The sequence below is a fragment of the Emydura macquarii genome, unplaced genomic scaffold (assembly GCF_026122565.2).
Source record: "Emydura macquarii macquarii isolate MOO-44397 ecotype Brisbane River unplaced genomic scaffold, CSIRO-AGI_Emac_v2 contig_67, whole genome shotgun sequence".
NCBI classification, from domain to species: Eukaryota; Metazoa; Chordata; order Testudines; family Chelidae; genus Emydura; species Emydura macquarii.
This window is the reverse complement of record NW_027130204.1, coordinates 11,869,822-11,889,277: the sequence shown is the minus strand read 5'-3', so window position 1 is coordinate 11,889,277 and position 19,456 is coordinate 11,869,822. Positions and strand designations below refer to the sequence as shown.

Genomic DNA, 19,456 nt, shown 5'->3' with positions numbered 1-19,456 from the left:
TAAGATTGTTTGTAAATGTCTGTACTATGTCCACTGGCCAGTTTATCTGTTAATTTTACCTGCTTCCAATATATTTGTAAAAATCCTATTCTAAGTACAAAAGTCACACTGTGCAATGTAATGTATCTATCTAATTGTGAAAGACACTGTCAAAAATGAAATAAGGTTTGCTCTAAAAATAATATGTAAGTTCTTCAGCTAGGAGTTGGCCCTGAGTGATTGAAGTGTGAATGGCTGAGCAATTGAGTTGGGTGTAGACAAAAAGAGTGATTGAACAATTGGTCTGAGTAAGGGATATCAAAACAGACATGAAGAAAACACCAGCCTCACCTAAAACGCTTGAGGGAAGAAGAAAGAAGCAAAGATGATCAAATGGCGGAAGAGGAGCCCACCCTGATAACTTTGGAGCCAGCCCATTTCAAAGGACAAAATCTGATCAGGCTTGCAACAATGTGGGTGATTGAGGATCACACCAAGAATGCAGTTGCAGCATGACAATGCAAAACCCATAGACTTACATGGGGTCCTTTCCCTATAAAATGGGACAAGAAGATGAAGGCTGGAGGTTCGGGTCTACAACATCACATCAGCCAGGAGTACCGATGCGCATCGGCATAACCTTGCTCCTCATCCTCATGCTCTAGTCACCTGGCCAGTGATTATCATGAGCACCAAGAAGCTGGTAACTATGACATCTGGAAGATCCCTATGTATGTTTGTCTTTCTCTATCTGTGTGTGCCTGTCAGTGTGTGTGAATGTGAATGAAAGAATCAATTGAAACATGTCTCTGTAATTTGTAGTATTGATATAATGTTAATACTGTTTTCCTAGTGTTTACATTATTATTAATGCTATTTCACTAAGTAGAGCACAATATTAATGTTATTACAGTGTTGATACTTTTCTTTTCTTTGATACTATCTACAGAAGTTTCTGTGTTCACAATAAATGCGGCTTGTTGCCTTATCCCCTAATAAGATCCTGTAATATTTGTTATTTGGGTAACAATCCTTCCATCTGAAGAAGTACTTTCCACACATCAAAAATTTGACTTTGAAACCTCCACAACGGGCACTTAAGTCAGTGGGAGCTGCAGGTGTTTTGTACCTTTGAAAATTAAGCCCCCAGTTTCATAAAAAGTATGTGAGGTAGATATTATTAAACATTTTAGAGAAATAAACTGAGAAAGAATGTGAGATAATGGAGTCAAGAGATGATGAAAATTTCTGCTTTCATTTAAAAAAAAAAAAAAAAAAAAAAGTACATTTCATGCACTGATGATTGTGGAGAAAAACTTGTAGGCATGAATTCTAAAGCAACAAAAAAACAGAAGGCAAATAAAAAGAACCCCAAGTGTATTTACAACATTATGATTTTGGGCATCCAGGCTCCAAACAGATGAATGTTGGAGGTCAGTACTTCTGGAGTCTTGATACTTCCTAGTCATCTGCTTTAATCACTAGACAACACCGTTTCTGTAATACATTCCCTCTTTCAAACACTATGCAAACTACACAACCTAAAATTACAACATGCAAGTCAAAAATGTTAATCATCAAGTTACATAACGAGGCTGCCTAAAGGCTACTATTTCTGTAGTCAAACATTATTTACATTTTAAAAGATGACAAAAAACACAAAAACCAAATGACAAATAACAAATTCAGGATGTTGATCTAAACCTCTAAAAGCAAAAAGGAAGGCCAAACTTTGGCTCATTCCATCACATGAAGGTATCGTAGGACATCTGGAGTGTAAAATCATGTGATATTCCGATATTGATCAATCTCAATATTCCCCATTAGAAAAGTTTGGTCTGATCATATCAGTGTGTATTTCAAGAGTACAGAATTGAGCCTGGGGAAAAAATGCTTACCATAGCGCCTAAGAAAACAATTAGTTTCTATTCAGTAATTTCCAGGTTAAAAAACAAAATCAGCTTTTAAACAGTATACTAATTAGAGAATAACATACAGTTCAGAAGTTGTATGACGCTTGGACTATTTTTTAGGCTTACCATACTGACATTTGCATTTTTATTACACCTCTCATTGTCCAGCTAACAACATTTGGGGAAAAAGTTTGGTCTAAAATTAAACCTCTTCTGTTTATTAGGGATAAAAGTAGCCACGTAAAAGCTAGCCTAGCTTTTATCTTTATACTGTATTCTTTACAAATGAAATTTCTCTCTCACACACTTTCATTCTTTTTTCCTCCATCTCTGTGTGTAACTGGAAGACACTCTCTCTAATTATATCCTTCGCTATAGATGCTACAACAAACAAATATACAAGCGCACACATTTAAAGGCTGCTTTAAAAAACTAAACACAATTTTCTTAACACTGGGGCATGAGGATTTAAGCATTACCAACATGGGGCAAAAAATCCCAAACACACCTCAAAACAGTTTCAAACCTGATTAAAAGTGTTGTTTAAGCCACATTTCTTTTTAAGACATCACAAATCTGATATGACTTCCTGGAATGAAACCTTTAGGGCACAATCCTGCAAACATGTAGGCACACAACTCTTACTAATGCAAGTAGCTAGTTGTGCTACATGTGCAATTCAAGTTACTCATGTTCAGAGGCAGGCCATATACACTACTTGTATGGGTTGAGAACCAGATTTTTAAAAGTAGGTGGCCACCATTACTGTGCTCAGAATCTCATTTTCAAAAGGGATTTAGACACTTAGAAGTCTACATTCCATCAACGTTTAGGTTCCTAAATCAGTCGAGCATTGCAATGTTGAACACAGCAACATCTTAATACCTTTAAAAATTTGGGCTTTAGACCTCAGGTTTTAAAATAAATGGAAATGGTATTGTGGTTGTATCACTGTATACATTTGTATATCAAGCTAAATATATTACACATGCATAAAACAAGCACTATCTATCTTCAAATACAGCAGTTGCCAGAGAATACCTGCCTTTTCAATGTTGTTTATTAGGACTTTGTATTTATTCAACAAAGAAGCCAAGCAAATTTTTTAAAAAGGATTGGCGGATGTGCGCTCCTTTACAGCCTTGTATGAAAATAGATAGAAATGCTTCCCAATCTACATTGGAAGTGAGAAGAAAAACTTGGCTTCCTAATTCCTTGTTTCCTCAATAGAGTAGTTTCAGGTCATTCTCCTATTTACCAGTTTCTGCCACAAAATAAAGTGAGAATTCACGAGAGCCTGAGGGGATTAAACAGAGAACTATAAGTATTTAAAAATATATTTAATGTGCCAGGAGATATGAACTGTGTTTCATCATTTTGCGATTTAATACACTGAAATTGCTAGAACAAGTTGCTGGCAATATTACAAATATTTTTTATTTCCAATTCTCTCTATTGAGAAAGACAGTTTCAGACAACGGAGAGATAAAAATGACATGCTGCCAGGCCTCTGCTTTTCTTTATTTAAATCCAGTTCAGGGAGGTACGAAGTACTAAAATATACAGCAGTGTCAGAAATACTTGAAATTCTTCTGTAAAGAAATACCAGGAAATTTTGGTAACGCTTCCATGACAGAACTATTCCCAAAATAGGCACTGGACACAAAAGTTTCACAGAAGGTTATAATGAAGTTTATGCACTAAAAAAATAATTTACATATTCTTTAAGGACATGCCACATCGTAATAAAGTGAGTAAGGACTGGACTGGGCAAGTTTACTTCTTTGGAACCTATCAGCAGGTTTTTACTTTTTGCATTTAAGTGTGAAAAGAATCTAGTGATAGAATTACATGAAGCTGTGATCAAAAGCCTGTTGTTAAGCATCTCACTTAGCCTTAGTAACGAACTGTTGTAAGTGGAACAAATTAGTATACATTCATGTGATTTTTCCTTCCTTACTTCAATGATTAATACATTGACCTGTGTTTCTAATGGCATTTAGAGCCAGGCAAGGTACTACCAGCTTGTGAGACAGTTGTACTACATGAACCAGTAGTATTGTTGTTCTATCTAACAGATCAAATATCAGTTAAAATCAGCAAGGTACCCCCGTGGCCTAAGGTAGCACTTAACCGGGATCTCCAAAGATTAAAGATAATGTACTAACACACTGCACCACTCTGTCAGTTACATTCTAGCCCAACCCATGGAAATATGTCAAACCTTCAATACAGATGCTTAACATCTCTGAGTATTAGTTAAGGGAACTACAGTAGTAAAACCCAAATTGAGCATATGAATAAGGACTTCGTTGCAGACCTTTTCTTATTTCTGAGCACAAATTTCTGGCAAGGCAGGTTGAGAGGGAAGTGGCAGGGAAAAGTTGTAAGGGCCAGTGGACCTGTACATATTTTGACAGATTTACTTAGTAAGATGTTCTGGATAAACATTTAAGACCAATTATTTACTATCGTTGCACCTGCCCTTAAATAGCAACTGTAAGAGTGTGGATAAATAGACTAAAATTTCATCAATTCTGACTACAGTTCCTATGGAGGAGTTCGCTTTCAGACCCTCTGCTTTTAATCCGTTTCAATGATATTACCAAATCAGTGCCACTCCACTGATGTAAATGAATGCAAGATAACGTCATCGTTTTTTAGCTTCCTAAATAAATGCTTCTGAACAAATTTCTCTCCATCTTCTACAAAAGAACAAATTATCACAATAAAGGTGTGACATACCAAGGCTCTTGCCTTTTCTGGTCCTGATCCTGGAAGTCCTCCTTTTGCATGCACAATTTCCACGGAAGCAAATTGGAATTTTGCAGAGAACTTCCAGGTTGATGAAACCAATAGGTCCAGGGTTTAAAGCACAAAACATACATAATACAAAACTGTATACACAATACCATGCATGCACTCAGGGAATATATGATGGCGTGTGGACTGACTTACAGATTTTATCAGCATGTGGTTAAGATGTCCTCATTATCATCAAATGGCTTTGCCACTGGTCAGTTATATAGGTCAATTCAAACTAGTGCCGGTAAAAGCTATACACCACTCCACTGTGTATTCTTTATATGCCATGTACTTTCCAGAAAGACTATTTATTAATGTTTCAAATAGGGTGACCAGATGTCCCGATTTTATACGGACTGTCCCAATCTTTGGGGCTTGGTCTTGCATAGGCGCCTATTACCCCACACCCCCAACCTAATTTTTCACATTTGCTCTTTAGGCACCCTAGTTTCAGAGAGTTTAAAAAGAAAGTTACTAGATTTATTTTTATACCCCCTGCCTGTCAAACCAGTTGTCTGAGTTAAAATAAGCCTGGTTTTCTGAAATGTTGAGCACCCACATTTATTTTTGTCAATGTGCTGCAAGCTCTCTGGGGCAACAACTGTCTTCACCTATATGTTTGTAGAGTGGGTAGTATAATGGGATCCCATTATCTGCTGAGCCTTTAAGGGCTACTTTAATACAAAACAAAAATAATACTACTAAAAATAGGTGCTTATCACCTCTGAAAATGTAACACACTAAGTCCTAGTGCACAAACCAGACAGGGAAATTATAGTTAAAGTTACCTGCACAGGGTTTTTTTTTTTTGTTTTTTTTTTTTTTAAATATTGGACTTATGTCCATTTTATGCTTTGTGATAAATAAAATAAAGCCAGAATGAGTTTGTCTTTGCTTGCACTTACACCTTAGAAAGATCAAGTGTGCAAACTCTGATTTTGCTAGAAGACCTCTTGGAGGCCTCAGATGATTGAAGTGAGTTCTTACACTATAACCGAAAGATGTGGGTGTGAAATATTTAACAAAGATGCCCTTTCTCCCAACAGTTTATTGCACATTGGAGCTTGGTATTTGTTAACAAAAAACAAAGGTTTCAAAAAGTCTGAACAAATGTTTCTTCCCCATTCAGTCTCTTGCCTTGCAACACTCTTTAAATAGTGGTATGATTTTGGGTGGAAATCTCATATTTTGGGGACGCAGGGGAGGTGAAGAGGAAGGTAAGAAACTTTGCTCAGATAGGTCCTTTAAAGAAAAATCATCAGCAGTTTTAAAGCTTGTCAGTCTAAGAGGGTTATGGGGGACAGCAGAGAAGATGGATTGGTGAGGAATGTGCAGAGATACAAATTTTATTATGGTGAAGCTGCAGGGAGTGCACAGTTAAGTTCCATCAGAATTTTCAGGAACTCTGTATACTCTATCTGTATGCAGTGTTCACAAAGAAGGAATTACTTCTCAGTGCCTCAGTTTCCTTATCTATGAAATGGAGATAATACCTACATAATAGTGCCATCGTGAGCTGTACTTAATGTTTATAAAGTATTTTAAGAAGCTTGGAATGAAGAGATATCATGATCATAGGAAGATTGTTAGGAGAAAGCTCACTAAGCCAGGCTCCTTTTAGAAGGAGCATTCCAATCTTAGAAACAAATTGTTAAATCAAATGTAAAGTGCATCAACCTGCAGCAGAACAAAAAAAAGGAAGCTTTCTTTGAAAATGCTTGGGGGGAGGCATAGGGTTGCACCAAGGGCAGCCAGCATAAGCTGTGCACCTGTTGTAAACAAGTTAACTCCTGTGATCCTATTATTGTGAAAGAGTTATAAGAGAACTAAACAAACATAGAAATTGTAGGAAGGACACAAAGAAATCAGGTAGACCCTATGACAATCACATCATTCTTCTTTCCCCCTGCAAACTTGCAGTAGAAGAAACCTCTCTCTCTCATATTTATATTCTATTAAGAATTGAATGCCACTAAGGAAGTCTCAAAATTATTTTTAATGTTTTTTTTTTCCCCATAGGACGAGAAAAAGACAGCCAGATGGGAAAGTGTTCATAGGTCAACAGAAATCCCACTTTCAACAGCCATGGCTCTTTACTGTCACACACTTCTTACCTGGTAGCCTGCATTCTCTTACTGTCTCTTAAATAGAAACACTCTCTAGGCAACTTTTCCTTATAGATTAGGCACTCCAGTTTTTGGCCACTAACAAAACCAAAATCTTATAAGCAACTACAATCCTGTGGAATCCTTAAGGTTTGCGCTGAGGCAGTGCTGTGTGTGATAATTAATTGAAAACATTACAGCTCCTGGAAAAAACCACCAACCTATCCCAGACTATATAGGCTTTGTTTTGCTTTTACATTGTTAAATTTGGAGGTAGAAAGGAAAGCTCTAACAAACCTCACTGTGCCATCATTTAAAAAAAGAGAGAGAGAGAGAGAACCTCTTCTCATTAAACCCAATTTAAGTCACTACCCAAAAGCTTCCTTAACTCAGAGTTAAGGTTGCCTGACAGTGGCTCATCCCCCTCCAGAATGTTGAAGATACCTATATCAAAACCCCCGGAAACCAGGAAATACAGAGTTACGGTACACACCTCAGTTCTGCCCCCTGGAGCTGGCAAGAGTGTATAATTCAGCCAGGAGTGCCCTGTAATAGGCAGACACTAGAAATAACTAAGTAAATGTGCTCTTGTAGGTGGCTGGTTTTGTCCCACAACATTGTATTCTCTCATTTGTCTGCAGGCTGCTCCAACGGCTCTTCACTGTGTTATGAACATGCATGACAATACACTACAGGAAAGAGGTAGGCTCAGGTGATGTTCCAGAGGGAATCCTTACGACCAGGGCCAAAGGGAGATAACATCTGCCAACTCTGAGTTTGTGCAGAATAGGTGAAATGGTTGGGTATAGGCCCAGCATTGCCAGCTGGTGTTCACTAAATCCACCCGAAATGTAACTTTTGCCTTGGTGAGGACAGTCTGACATTTTCTACTGTTGTTCTCAGGTACCATCCCTGGAGTGCTCCGTATCATTTGGAAGGACAGAGTGCTGTGATATCTGTCAGGGGTGGGCTGGGTATCATGCCAAAGAGGGCAGAGTTAAGAGTGCAGGACAGAACTGGCAGTACCTGTAGTTCCCATTTTTCAATAGATTAATATATAGGCGCATTCAACTTCCTGACGGGGCAAGAGGTACTCCAGTCGTCCTCAACGCTGCATCAACCGAATTCCCTTTATTTTTTGAGGAGGCGGTGGTAGTGAAGGGGCCACAATGGAGGGAACAAGGAGAACACCTGGGGAACACTTCCCTGCCACTCAACCACCTTGTGTCTCGAATATCCTGGGACCCACACAGCTACCACAACACTGCACACCTCACCGGCTCTGTCCTCTTCTGGTCTCCTTCAGGGCCTCCTATTATGGCAGGAGGCACACTGAGGGTGCCAAACAGAGAACAACTGCAAGTGAGTGATACCAGATTGGGTATGATGAGAGCCATCATTTGAGTGTCAAGTATGTGAGGAAAAAATTAAAATCTGTAAAATTTTGAATCATGTGATTTTTCAGGGTTGGGGAGGGAGCATTCCTCTTGCTCAAAGGACCTCAGATTTGGACCATCAGCCCTCCTGGGATCCTCCTGAGGAACAGCAATTTTCAAGCCAATCCAAATAAGGATGTGGATTTCAAAGCACTTTGTAAAACCAGCTATTAAACAGTAAGCTTGTCTCAACTTTAACACCCAGTCATGACCTATTAACAGAGGGAGGCAGCAAGCTCAGTTTGCCTGCACTTGGGACAAGGAAAAGAGAAGAGAGGCTCAGACTTTAAAATCTGCTGGCTAAGGCACAGAAGGGGTATATTTCAGCACAGACTGAAAAGCTCTTCTGTTCTCAGAGGGTAACAGGAGCACAGCCAAGAGACAAGCAGATATTTATCAGAAGAATTGTTTTTTTCTCTACTAAATGGCCAATTGAAGCCCTTACCATTCTGTCGTATATCTGTGTCACTGTAGCCCCAATAAATAAACCGCTCTGATTAGTTATGAGACTATCTGGGAACACCTAAGAGACTGATAACACTGGTTTTGTCAGCCAGTCAATCATCATGGTCTGCAGTCTCACAGACATACACAAACAAATAAAACCCAAACTTACTCACACAGCTAAGCTGCACTTCTCCATTTATTTCGCCCCTCCAAGCCCTACCCCCACCCCAACAAGTGTGTTAATCTGTTAGGCAAAAGGTCCTTACAAAACGAGGGCAGATAATATTACACAGGTACAGAAAACTGTAAGAAGATCAGGGCACAGTTTATCTACACTGTATGCATTTGTGTATTAAGCAGATCGACCGGTTAGTATCCTTCAATTAATGCCATCCTGGCCCAGATTGATTTATGCTTGTGAAATAAGTCACCAGGAGACTGTTTATACACACAGCTCCTCCCCTCTTCCCTGCCATTACCTCCCCCAGTGATTTCTTATACATGGCTTACAATAGCAGGGGCAAGAACCAGTTTAAAGAGGCCAGACGCAGAGATTAGAGAAAATTGCCATGCTGATTTCACATCACACTGTATGGAAAATATATAATGTCTGTTGGCTTCATTCTCATGCTAATTTCAGTAGATATTTTTATTAATATCTAGTTTGGTATTGCTCCCAGTTCCTACCTTACGTTAAGCTTTCAGGAAGTAGTGGCTGCTGTGGAGTGTAGGAAGATAAATCATATGCCCTTCACAATCAAAAACTGAGCAACCGGTTGAAAGTCTGCATGCACAACATACAGGGAAGCTGGGCCAGCCAAAGTCAGTTCCATCTCGCCACTGCCTGAGCCCAGTAAAGAAGGCTCAAAGTAACCAAGAATGCCTCTGAGCTTGTACTCAATACAAAGTACTGAGGAACTGAAATATAGTTCTACTGCAAAGGAGATAGTAATAGGACTGCCAGCAGGGCAGGGAGCCACAGAATAATTTATGAGTGGTGTTAAAAAAAAAAAAAAAGACAAAATTCAAGGCTGCATAGGTCTGGAGAAGGATGTCTTATTATTATGACATCTGTTTTATAAATCGACTCTCCACCATCCGCTGACATATGAACATTTAGTCAGGAGAAAATCAAATAGCAAGCTCCTTATGCAGACAAACAGTGAACAGTAGGGGCAATCCAAATCCACAGATTTATGGTACTTCCACAGATTTCTGTAGTGCCATGAATAGTAAAGGGTTTTTATATTTAAAAAAAATCCCACCTAAACTGAACCAATAGACTGCACATTTTCTTTTGTGAAGCAATTCAGTGATGCTTTGCAGAGTCAAAGAGACACAGTGTAAACAGAAGGATAAATTTCCCATATTCATTTTAAGGAAGTGTTAACTTGATAGCTTACATGTGACCACTTGAATGCATTGGTAACATTATTAAATAACAGAACTAAATACAAAACACCCAGCCTGAATTATTGAACTATCATTACAAAGAGCATAGGGGTCTATTTTGTTTTTAGCTTATTAGATCCTATGCCTTAATTTTAAAAAAGTAAGCTATCATCCCCTCACCCCAGAAACAATTGGATCCAGCTGTTCCAGAATTGAATGATAGGAGGATAAGCTACTGCTTTTACCCCCATATGCAGGTTTGAAAGGTATAATTATTTCAACTGATGCAAACGTAAAACAGCTTGAATCAAATGGACAACATTTCTGAGTTATGCTGAAGGTATGTTCTATGCAGATTTGGGTTGTTTCCTCTGATTAAAGTCAGTTTCTATGACCACTGGCTGGATAACTTAGCTAGGAAGACTAAGGACCTGTGCAAGATAGTACTTTTCTAGTGGGAGAGAGAAAACCGTCTACATTATTTTTTCTTCCTTCTTTACTTGGGCGAAGGTTAGTGCCACTGTGTTCGTATCACCAGAGACCAAGGTTTGCAAGCAGTACAAACCAGGCAGTTTTCAAAACATCTCAACCTATTAGAAACAAAAGTATCACATGACCAAGTCTAAGACCATCCTCTATTCTCATAATGCACTACTGCCTCCAACAGTCAAACTAGGAAGATCCATTACACCTCCTCGCCTGGACAGTTCTCTTGCAATCTACCTCACCTTCAAAACCTCTTAAAATTAACCAACCTAAATGCAGATTGTTCTATAAAATTCAAAGCAAATAAATAAAATGAAAATTGTTACATAAGATACTTTTGCTTTGGGGTAAGAAAGCAGAATAAAATCAATTATGATAAAGTAACGCTTTGATTTGCAAACCTTTTGTTTTTAAACTAAAGACACAAATTTGAAGAATAAATAATTCCTAGCTCCATTGCCACTGCCCCAGCCTTATGTCAGCAGGGAAGTTTAGATCCACACAAAGATTGGCGAAATAACAAAATGCTTCTATCATATTGAACTTCTGGATGTACCCCCCATGCATATCTACTTTGTACTACTATACATCTTGATTAAATATGCTTCCTCTTTATAAAAAAAAAAACAACAAACATCTTAAATGGATAAAGAAGTCTTGTCAGCACAGTAGCAGATGAATGCGATCATAAACCAACTCTCAACTCTGCAGTAATATTCTCTCCATGTCTTTACAGTAACACAGTACAGAATTTTAAAGAAATTCGTATAACTAGGAGGGAACAAATCAGTCAATTGCATAGTGGTCAAATTCGCTACCATGGGCACCAATCAGTCCTAAGTATTTATAAGAAACAGATTTTCTAGGTAGAACAGTAACTTGATTACTTTCTGCACTATTTGAATCCCCACGTTGTTGACAAGGTGGCCAAAAACTAGTAAACCCGGGGTCACCCTTTTAGTGCACTCCTCAAGTCACATTGTATTCTGTGTAAACTTGGAAATACATGGATCCCTGTTGTCCCCAGATGCTATGGTACATGTTAGCAAGAGAGAAGGCAAAACAAAAAACAAACCAAACAAACTGGTAAGTTTTTCCAATTTACAGTGAGAAACCAGGCTTTCCTGGCTAGGGACCAATCAACTTTAGATCAACTGTGGTGTCACTGCTGTAATTACCACCCATGAGTTTTGTTGTGGGCACAAAACCTTTGGAACCTATAAAAGTGGAAGAGATATAGGGTAAAGGGCAGGCAACTCCCAAGAAAAGTTATGAATGGAAATATACGGTACCTAGAATTCCAACACTTCCAACTCTTGTAAACCTTTGTAATTATTAAGAAAACCCTTTAAGTAATTGGAAAAGGTAAGTTATCTGTTGTGCCTTACTTACAATATTTTGGAAAACAAAGTTCTACACCACACTCATATCCAGTTTTCATTATCTCAGACACTAACAAATATGCGCTGTATAGATGTCCAGCAACATAGTTCTTTCCCCAACAAAGTTTAAAGTGAGCCTTTGCCACAGACTCAACTTTTTAAATCACAATTAAAATTTATGTAAGGTGTTGTGGACCTTAACCACTGTAAACAATGAAAGCATCCATTCATGTTGACATGAGTGTCACAGACAAATAAAATACCAAATTCACTGGCTCTTTTTTTAAATTTGTAAATGAAAATAAAATCTCCTTTTTAAGGTTAGCCTACAAAGTAGACAAGAAATACTTTTGATATAGGGCAAAAACCACAGATCCAGCCATTAAATCCTGAGCAATTTTTTATTTTATTCTTTTATTTTCTAATCCAAAAAACAGTTCTAGAACTTCAGTTCTCATGTTCCTTAAAACAATTTTTCTTAAAAAAAACAAAAAAACAAAAAAACATACAGGTTAGATACTTCAAAATTCATATCATTTTTGCACAGGAGGAAAACATTGTAGTCTTTATCCTTAGCCTCAGAATTTCTGAAGAAACTGAAAAGGTAGTGATTAAAAAAAAGTAAAACTGTGACCTCCGATCTGGGATGTTTAGATTATTTTAAGTAATTTTTTCCACAATCTCATTTTAATAAATGGCCTTTTCTCCTCCCACCCAAACCTCAGAGGAAAACAGTGTCACCAAATGCACTCAACCAGCCTCAAAGTCACACGTGCTCTATTGCAGATCTTGCTTTCAATGTGTCTTTTGTTTGATGGCTGGTGTTTCAACATCCTTGTCTTGAACAGAAAAAGGTCAATGCAAGTCTTCTGGCATTCATAAACCTGAATCAGGCCCCGCCAAGAGAAGATTGATGCCAGAGTAAACTGCCCTCGATCAAAAGAAAGGGGTGCAAGTTTGAGGCAGAGACCAACTCTGTGTCTGCTACATGAATTCTAATTCTCCCAAAGAGCGGTTAGTAGTTCTTTAAAATTTTGCTGTACCCCTTTGTCAAACTTTTCCTCAGTTGCCTGTATGTTAATTTCAGGTTAGAACTTTTGCCACAGTGCAAAATTATTGCACAAGTATTACAGCTTGAATAATCTTTAGCAAGAGTCCTGCCTAACCATTTACCGTGCAGCTTTTTTTAAAAACACCTCTCAATTACCCTTGAATCCCTATCCTATACCCACCCCACATGCCCCTGTCTGGAGAGGAGGAGACTGCATCATTAACCTTCCAATTTACAAGGCCAAGTTCCATATTGCCACTATAGAGAAGCTGTTGCTAAAGATTCCTTAAAAGCTCTGGCACTTCAAGGCAGTTGGAACTACTCAACCAGAGCCCAAAGCCAAAGCTTTGCCAAAGCATTAATGGGCTTTTGCCCTTTTAAATTTTATAAGCCTGTCGCCTTTCTGATGCACACAATTCTATTCAGGGTTCTAAATGGCCATTTCGTATTTAAAAGAAAGCTTGCATAGGTAGCACCCTAAAACTACCCCAGGTCATTCATCTCCCACCGGCTCTCTTACTGTCTCTTAGGAAACCTTTGATAGAGCATTTGTTCAGGCTGCCAAGTTAAATCCTCCTCCTTCATGTCAATGCATTGAAAAAAGCAGTCAGAACACCAGCTTCACTCAGGCCTGCTGAAGTAAATGGAGAAAACCAATTCCTCTGTCACTACAGAGCCATTAAGCCGTTTGCAGATTATTAACTGAAGCACAAAAATATACACTGTGCACAATCAGACAGTAATGCAGGGCTATTGCTTAAGTTAGCTTCAGTGTCAACAAATTACCTATACGGCCATAGTTTCTAATTCCCAGTCCAGCTGCCTGGACCAGTTAGCAAGACCCATAACATAACAAAAAAATGGATATGATTTTCTCCATTATACACATTTCAGCTTTATTAAGCATTTTAATGATGTCTGCAACAGCAGAAGGAAATTAACACAAGAACTAGTTTTGTGCTCCCAATCACAGCCTCAAAGGAAGGGTTGAAATTAAACTATACACGTGTAAAACAAAGTTTGCAGTGTAGAAAAATGGTTATAGTAACAACTTCCCCATTCCTCCTTACCTCTCCACTGCCCCCCTCCCCCCATTATCATCCCAAATGACTAGAGCAAGGAATACAGCATGACTAGATGGCTCCTATTTTTATGTTTACATTCCTTAAGTGTCTTTTAACTGGCTGCCATTCTCCCTTTTACTGCAGCTAGCTCAGCCAGTCTCCCGTGAAAATGATTCCCTCCTTTTTCCTTTCACAATGGCAAGAAAGCAAGAGCTGGGTTCTTTCAATCGGCCCCTCTCCTCTCCCCCCACCCCCCCGGCTTCCTGGACAGATGTACACAGGAGAGAGAGAGAGACTACTCCTGCCTTGTGATTGAGAGAGGCCCCAGTTCCCAATTGGCTTTCAAAACCCAGACACAAGGAATTTACACTCAGGCAAGCTTCCCAAAGCCCGGAAAACATGCCCAACCTCCCCCCCGGAAAATACTTTAGGTATTGCAACCTTCCTCTAGCCACCCCTTACCCCCAAAGATTCTCCAGTCCCAGCTCGACTGATTACAATCCTGTCGGTGCACAACCGTCTTCTAGAACAGGCAGGAAAGGTAAATTGGCCAGAAAACAGAAGCTATCCGGATTATTTTTAAACCTCCTTTGTTTTTATGGCACAAGCTCTCCCCCTCTCTCTCTTTCTCTCATGCATGCCTAATTCGCATCATTGTTCCAGCTTTCAAAACTTAGCTCTACAACCCGAAAGACCCCCCCCCTCTCTTTCTTGCTATAATTTTCAGGATTCCTCTTTTTACAGCCACCTCGTACAAGACACCTATTTTCCCAACACTGCCCTCTTCACTCCCCAGCTCAAAGGGGGGGGGGGGGAGTGATCTGAGCCCCACAGCCATAACATAAAACACTCCGGCTCCTTAACCTCTATTCGCTACAATCACAAAAAGGCAAAGAATTTCCTTAGCGGGGCTGCCCCTTTTTCGCTGGAGCTCTTGTTTCTTTCTCGGTCTCATTCCCCCCTTTCTCCTCGCCTCCTTTTCCAGACACACAGCTACAACCTGTCCCTTTAAGAAGTCTTCACACATTTTCTTGTCTTGCAAAAAAAAATTTCTTTCGCTCTCTCTCTCTATATATATATTTCCTCCGCTTGGTTACTCCATTGTTTCTCCTCATTCAAGACACAATCCTGGCCCGGTCACAAACACAGGGGAGGTGTGAACATAAGACTGAAATAGACACGAAACTTACCTACCGATTGCACAGCAGGCTTGCAGCAAGGAAAATAATAAGGAAGCAGGCAGGCAAAAAAAATCCTCTTTCCCCAACTGATTGGCAGCTCTGTTCAGGTGCTTTTAAAATATTTTTTTTTTTATTTAAAAGCGGTTTCTCTCTCCTGCCCTCCCCCTCCCTACAGACAGTGAAAAGGAGCTCAATGTTAGTGGGTGAGTAAGTGAATCAACTAGCAGAGAGAGCACAGCAAGTTGAAGTGTCAAATTACATTGGCTATTCAATTACCAAAGGGCCATGCTTTGTGGCTGTTGGCAAAATCTGTCCCAGATTCCTATCTGAAAGGGAGCTGCCTCCCGTAGGGATGTTCTTCTGTTCTCTCTCCCTCCCCGCATCACCTAAAGTTAAAAAATCTTAGCTGCAAGTTAAAAATGCAAATACTGTTTTGCAAGATTTACAATATAGACACACACACACATATATATCTCTCAAAAACTTCCTCTTAATCCTAGTGACTGGCGTGCAGCGTCCAAGCCATCCTCAGATGGGAGACTGAGAGCATGGGAATCGCCCCCCCTCCCCCGATTGTTGTGTTACTAAAGAGGGGGGAACCCACTCTGGAATGGATGTCATTTAAAGCGTGCGGGGCTGCTCAGCTGACGTTCTCCCCCAAGGGGGGGATTTTGCAGGGGTTTGGGGGAGCGAGACCAGTGAATGGTGCTTGGCTGGAAGCGCCAAGCGATTTTCGCCTTTTTGGGGCGTTTCACTTTATTTTAAAGGCGAGCGGCACTAATGACTGACAGGGGATAAAGGAACCGATATAGGGGAGCTCTAGCTTCCCCTTCTGCCCCTAGGGGAAAAAAAAGACTCTCTCTGTTCTGGACTGGTGGGGAAAGAGGGAGGAGGAGAGACGCTTTTCTAGGGATATCAAGAGAATATAATTGTTCTTTAAGAGAGCTTTCTAATTGCCGGTGGCAGCCCAACCTCTAGCACGGAGAGTGGCACTATCTCGCAACCTTCCCCAAAGAAGGACAGCTCAGGGAAGAGGGAGGGGAACCGGGGGGCTGGTTTTTATTTTAATAGCAATAGCCACTGTGTGGATGGGGGTGTCCAATTGTCTCCGAACGTTTGATCCTGCCCCTGGCCATCAATTCAATGAGCTGCCCTCTTAGTCCCCCCCCTACCTTGTTCGAGCATGTCCCTGCCAAAGATTGGGGCTTTAAGAGGGGCTCTCAAACCTGGCTGCTAGTCGGATCAATCGAATAACAAAAATAGTAGGGTTGGGGGGGGGGGGTTTAAAGAGCAAATCCAGCGTGATTTCCAGCAAGAGAGAACAAGGACAATTTCTTGTTATTACGCGCGCCAATCCTCTAAAAACAATTCCCCCGACTTCTCCTCCCCCTGATAAAACACTTCCAGGACGATCAATATTTTATGATGAGTTGTTAATAAACCTAATATATTCATTCCGGTTCCAAGGGGGCTTGTTAGATTATGCAATTAAGATAAGCAATTGAAGCAGGGCTATATAGCTCTGCATCGGTTTGGATATATTTTGTTGGAGGAGGAGAAAGCTCTAGCATTTAAAGGATGCCGGCTTACTGGGGGGGATATGGTTTTATCAGTCCAACTGCAACTCAGTTAATTGCGCTATTTACGGTGGAAACACTTTTGCACTTATTCCGACTGACGGCTGTCTGCGATTATTTCTCGGACCCATTTTACAGGGGTGCTCGCTCATTTATTTAGGGTGTTTCCTGCCTGCAAAGGAGAGGGGCAAGCAGGAATTCAGGGCTGATTAGTAGGGGAGGGGGGGGGGGTCATACCCTTAACCGCTGCCTTGTCTTCTCCTCCCACTCCCGCCTGCCTGCTTCCCTCAGCGAGCAGAAGCTAACCTCGTGTGCTGGTGGCTGTTACTCCCTCATCCCCAGCCTAGTGTGTGCTGCTTCTCCTTACCACGGGGACTAATGCTCTCTGAGCAGGACCTGATCCTTCCAGAGGTCACGGGGGTCAGGGGAAGCCTTGCCATTAACTTTGCTGCTGGGCTTGTGATCGGTCCTTTCGTAATTCCCCCCCAGTAACCCCACCTAAGCTCCTCGGTGTTTTTCTCCACAGCTGATGGGAGGGTCTTAGTGCTTTCCCCCTGACCCTCCCCTTCCCCCACCCCAGCGTGCCTCTAGTCTCTGCCTTCCCTTTACCCCCCCCCCCCCCCTTTAATTCCCAGCGCGGAGCGCGAGCACCTTCGCCCAGGGGCTGTTGCTGCTGCTGCTGCGTCTCCTCGCGCGCATGTAGAGCGCCAGCCACATGCAGCTGTATAAATAATAATAAATCCCCGGCAGCAGCGGCAGGTCCCCTCTCTGGCTGCTGGGGGGGGAATGTCAGGGAGAAACCCAGGGACGCAGAGCTGGGCGCTCTTGCAATGGACCCGCGGCGAGGAGGCCGGGCCGGCGGCGCTGCTGCTGCTGCTAGAGGCCGGCGGTAAGTGGGGCGGGTGGAGAAGGCGGGCGCGTGGGGAAGGGACGCTCCAGTCCCGGGCCGGCTCCGGGCGCCGCGTTTTGCAGGCCGCCGCCGTGTCGGCCGGAGAGCGCTGAATAACAAAGACAAGTTGGAGAGAGAGAGAGCAGCGGCCGCGCGGCGGCAGGGCTGGCGGAGTGACGTCAGGGAACAATGCCCGTGCCAGCCGCGCTGACACACGCCCCGCGTCGCTGCTCCGCTCCCCCCCCCCGCCTTCCCTCCGGCCCCAGCAGCAGCGGCGGCGCCACACACGAGCCCCGCTGCTGCCCCGCGCCTTAAAGGGATCCTGCCCTCGTGCTGCCGCTGCCCGCCTCGCGCAGCTCCCCCCCGCCCCCGACGAGCCGAGCCGAGCCGAGCCAGCGCAGGGCAAACGGGGGTGGCAAGGGGCGGGCGTCAGAGACAGCAGGAGGTAGCAGCGCTGGGCTCTGCTCCTGCATCTCTGTGTCCCTCTGCCCCGTGCGACCTTGCGCTCTGCACCGGGGGGCTCGTACTACAAACCCTGCAAAGCACCCAGTCCGCCCCCGCCAGCTGCTTATTGCAAGGGGGGAGTTCCCGTGCCACAAGCGGTTGCAGCACCAGACTTACAATTTGCAACGGGCACCCCCCTCTCAGTTTGGGGGCCAGGCACTTGCTGGGCGGCAAGGGGAGCACCGAGGGCCTGACTGTCAGAGGGGCTCGGCCCCTAGCCCTGCTGCAAAGCCTCCTCCAGTCAACAGAATATTTCATTTGCCTTCAATGAGCTTTGCCTCAGCAGCCTGCCTCCCTCCTAGCTGGGGGGTACTCAGCCCCGCTCAGGGACAAGCCACAGGGCCACATTTTAAAGGTATTTAGGCACATACCTTGTAAGATCTTTGGGGCAGGACCATCTTTTGTTGTGGGTGGATGCAGTTACTAGCACAAGGGGGACCTGGTCCCTGACTTGAGCAGCTGGATGATTATTATTACTGTTGCCACAGCAATAATACAAATAAATACAAACTAACAAGAAGCGGGATTTTCAAAGCAGGCAGGGGCCTAAATCCCATTTATTTCACAGTACTTTGGAAAATGCCCCTAGACACCTAGCAATCTGGTCTTTGGTGGCTCTGGTTGGGCAGACGAAAACAGTGGTGCCCACTTTTAAAAGTGTAGCCCTTAACCCGTATATGCTTCAGTTTCCTTATAAGGAAAACAGGGATAATAATCACATCTGGCCTGCTATGAGGTGTTTTTACTTGTAGCATACTTGGAAATAGATGGAAGGCTCCATAGAAAGGGGAAAAAAGGAGTGTACAATAAAACCTCAGAGTTAAGGGGGAAAAAGGAGTGTACAATAGAACCTCAGAGTTAGGAACACCAGCGTTAAAAATGGACCGGTCAATCACACACCTTATTTGGAACCAGAAGTACACCATCGGGCAGGAGCAGAGACCAAAAAAAAAAAAAAAAAAGTAAATACAGCACAGTACTGTGTTAAACGTGAACTACTCAAAAAATAAAGGGAAAGTTTTTGAAAAAGATTTGACAAGTAAACTGTTTCTGTGCTTGTTTCATTTAACTTAAGATGGTTAAAAGCAGCATTTTTCTTCTGCATAGTAAGTTTCAAAGCTGTATTAAGTCCATGTTCAGTTGTAAACATTTGAAAGAATAACCATAATGTTTTGTTCAGAGTTATAAACAATTCAGTTACAAACAACCTCTTTTCCTGAGGTATTTGTAACTCCATGGTTCTAC

General features: G+C 41.9%; 1 protein-coding gene across 12 annotated transcripts in view; it reads right to left on the bottom strand.

Annotated features, from left to right (window-relative positions):
* Positions 1–15,427, bottom strand: part of ZMIZ1 (zinc finger MIZ-type containing 1) — a 482,416-nt gene extending 466,989 nt beyond the window's left edge. For 11 of the 12 annotated variants that reach the window (XM_067539605.1, XM_067539685.1, XM_067539667.1 and 8 more), the window contains exon 1: positions 15,251–15,427. The gene's annotated coding sequence lies outside the window, so the exon portion shown is untranslated. The remainder of the gene's footprint in view (positions 1–15,250) is intronic. The other variant, XM_067539614.1, reaches the window with a different exon arrangement.
* Between the last annotated feature and the right edge of the window lie 4,029 nt (positions 15,428–19,456).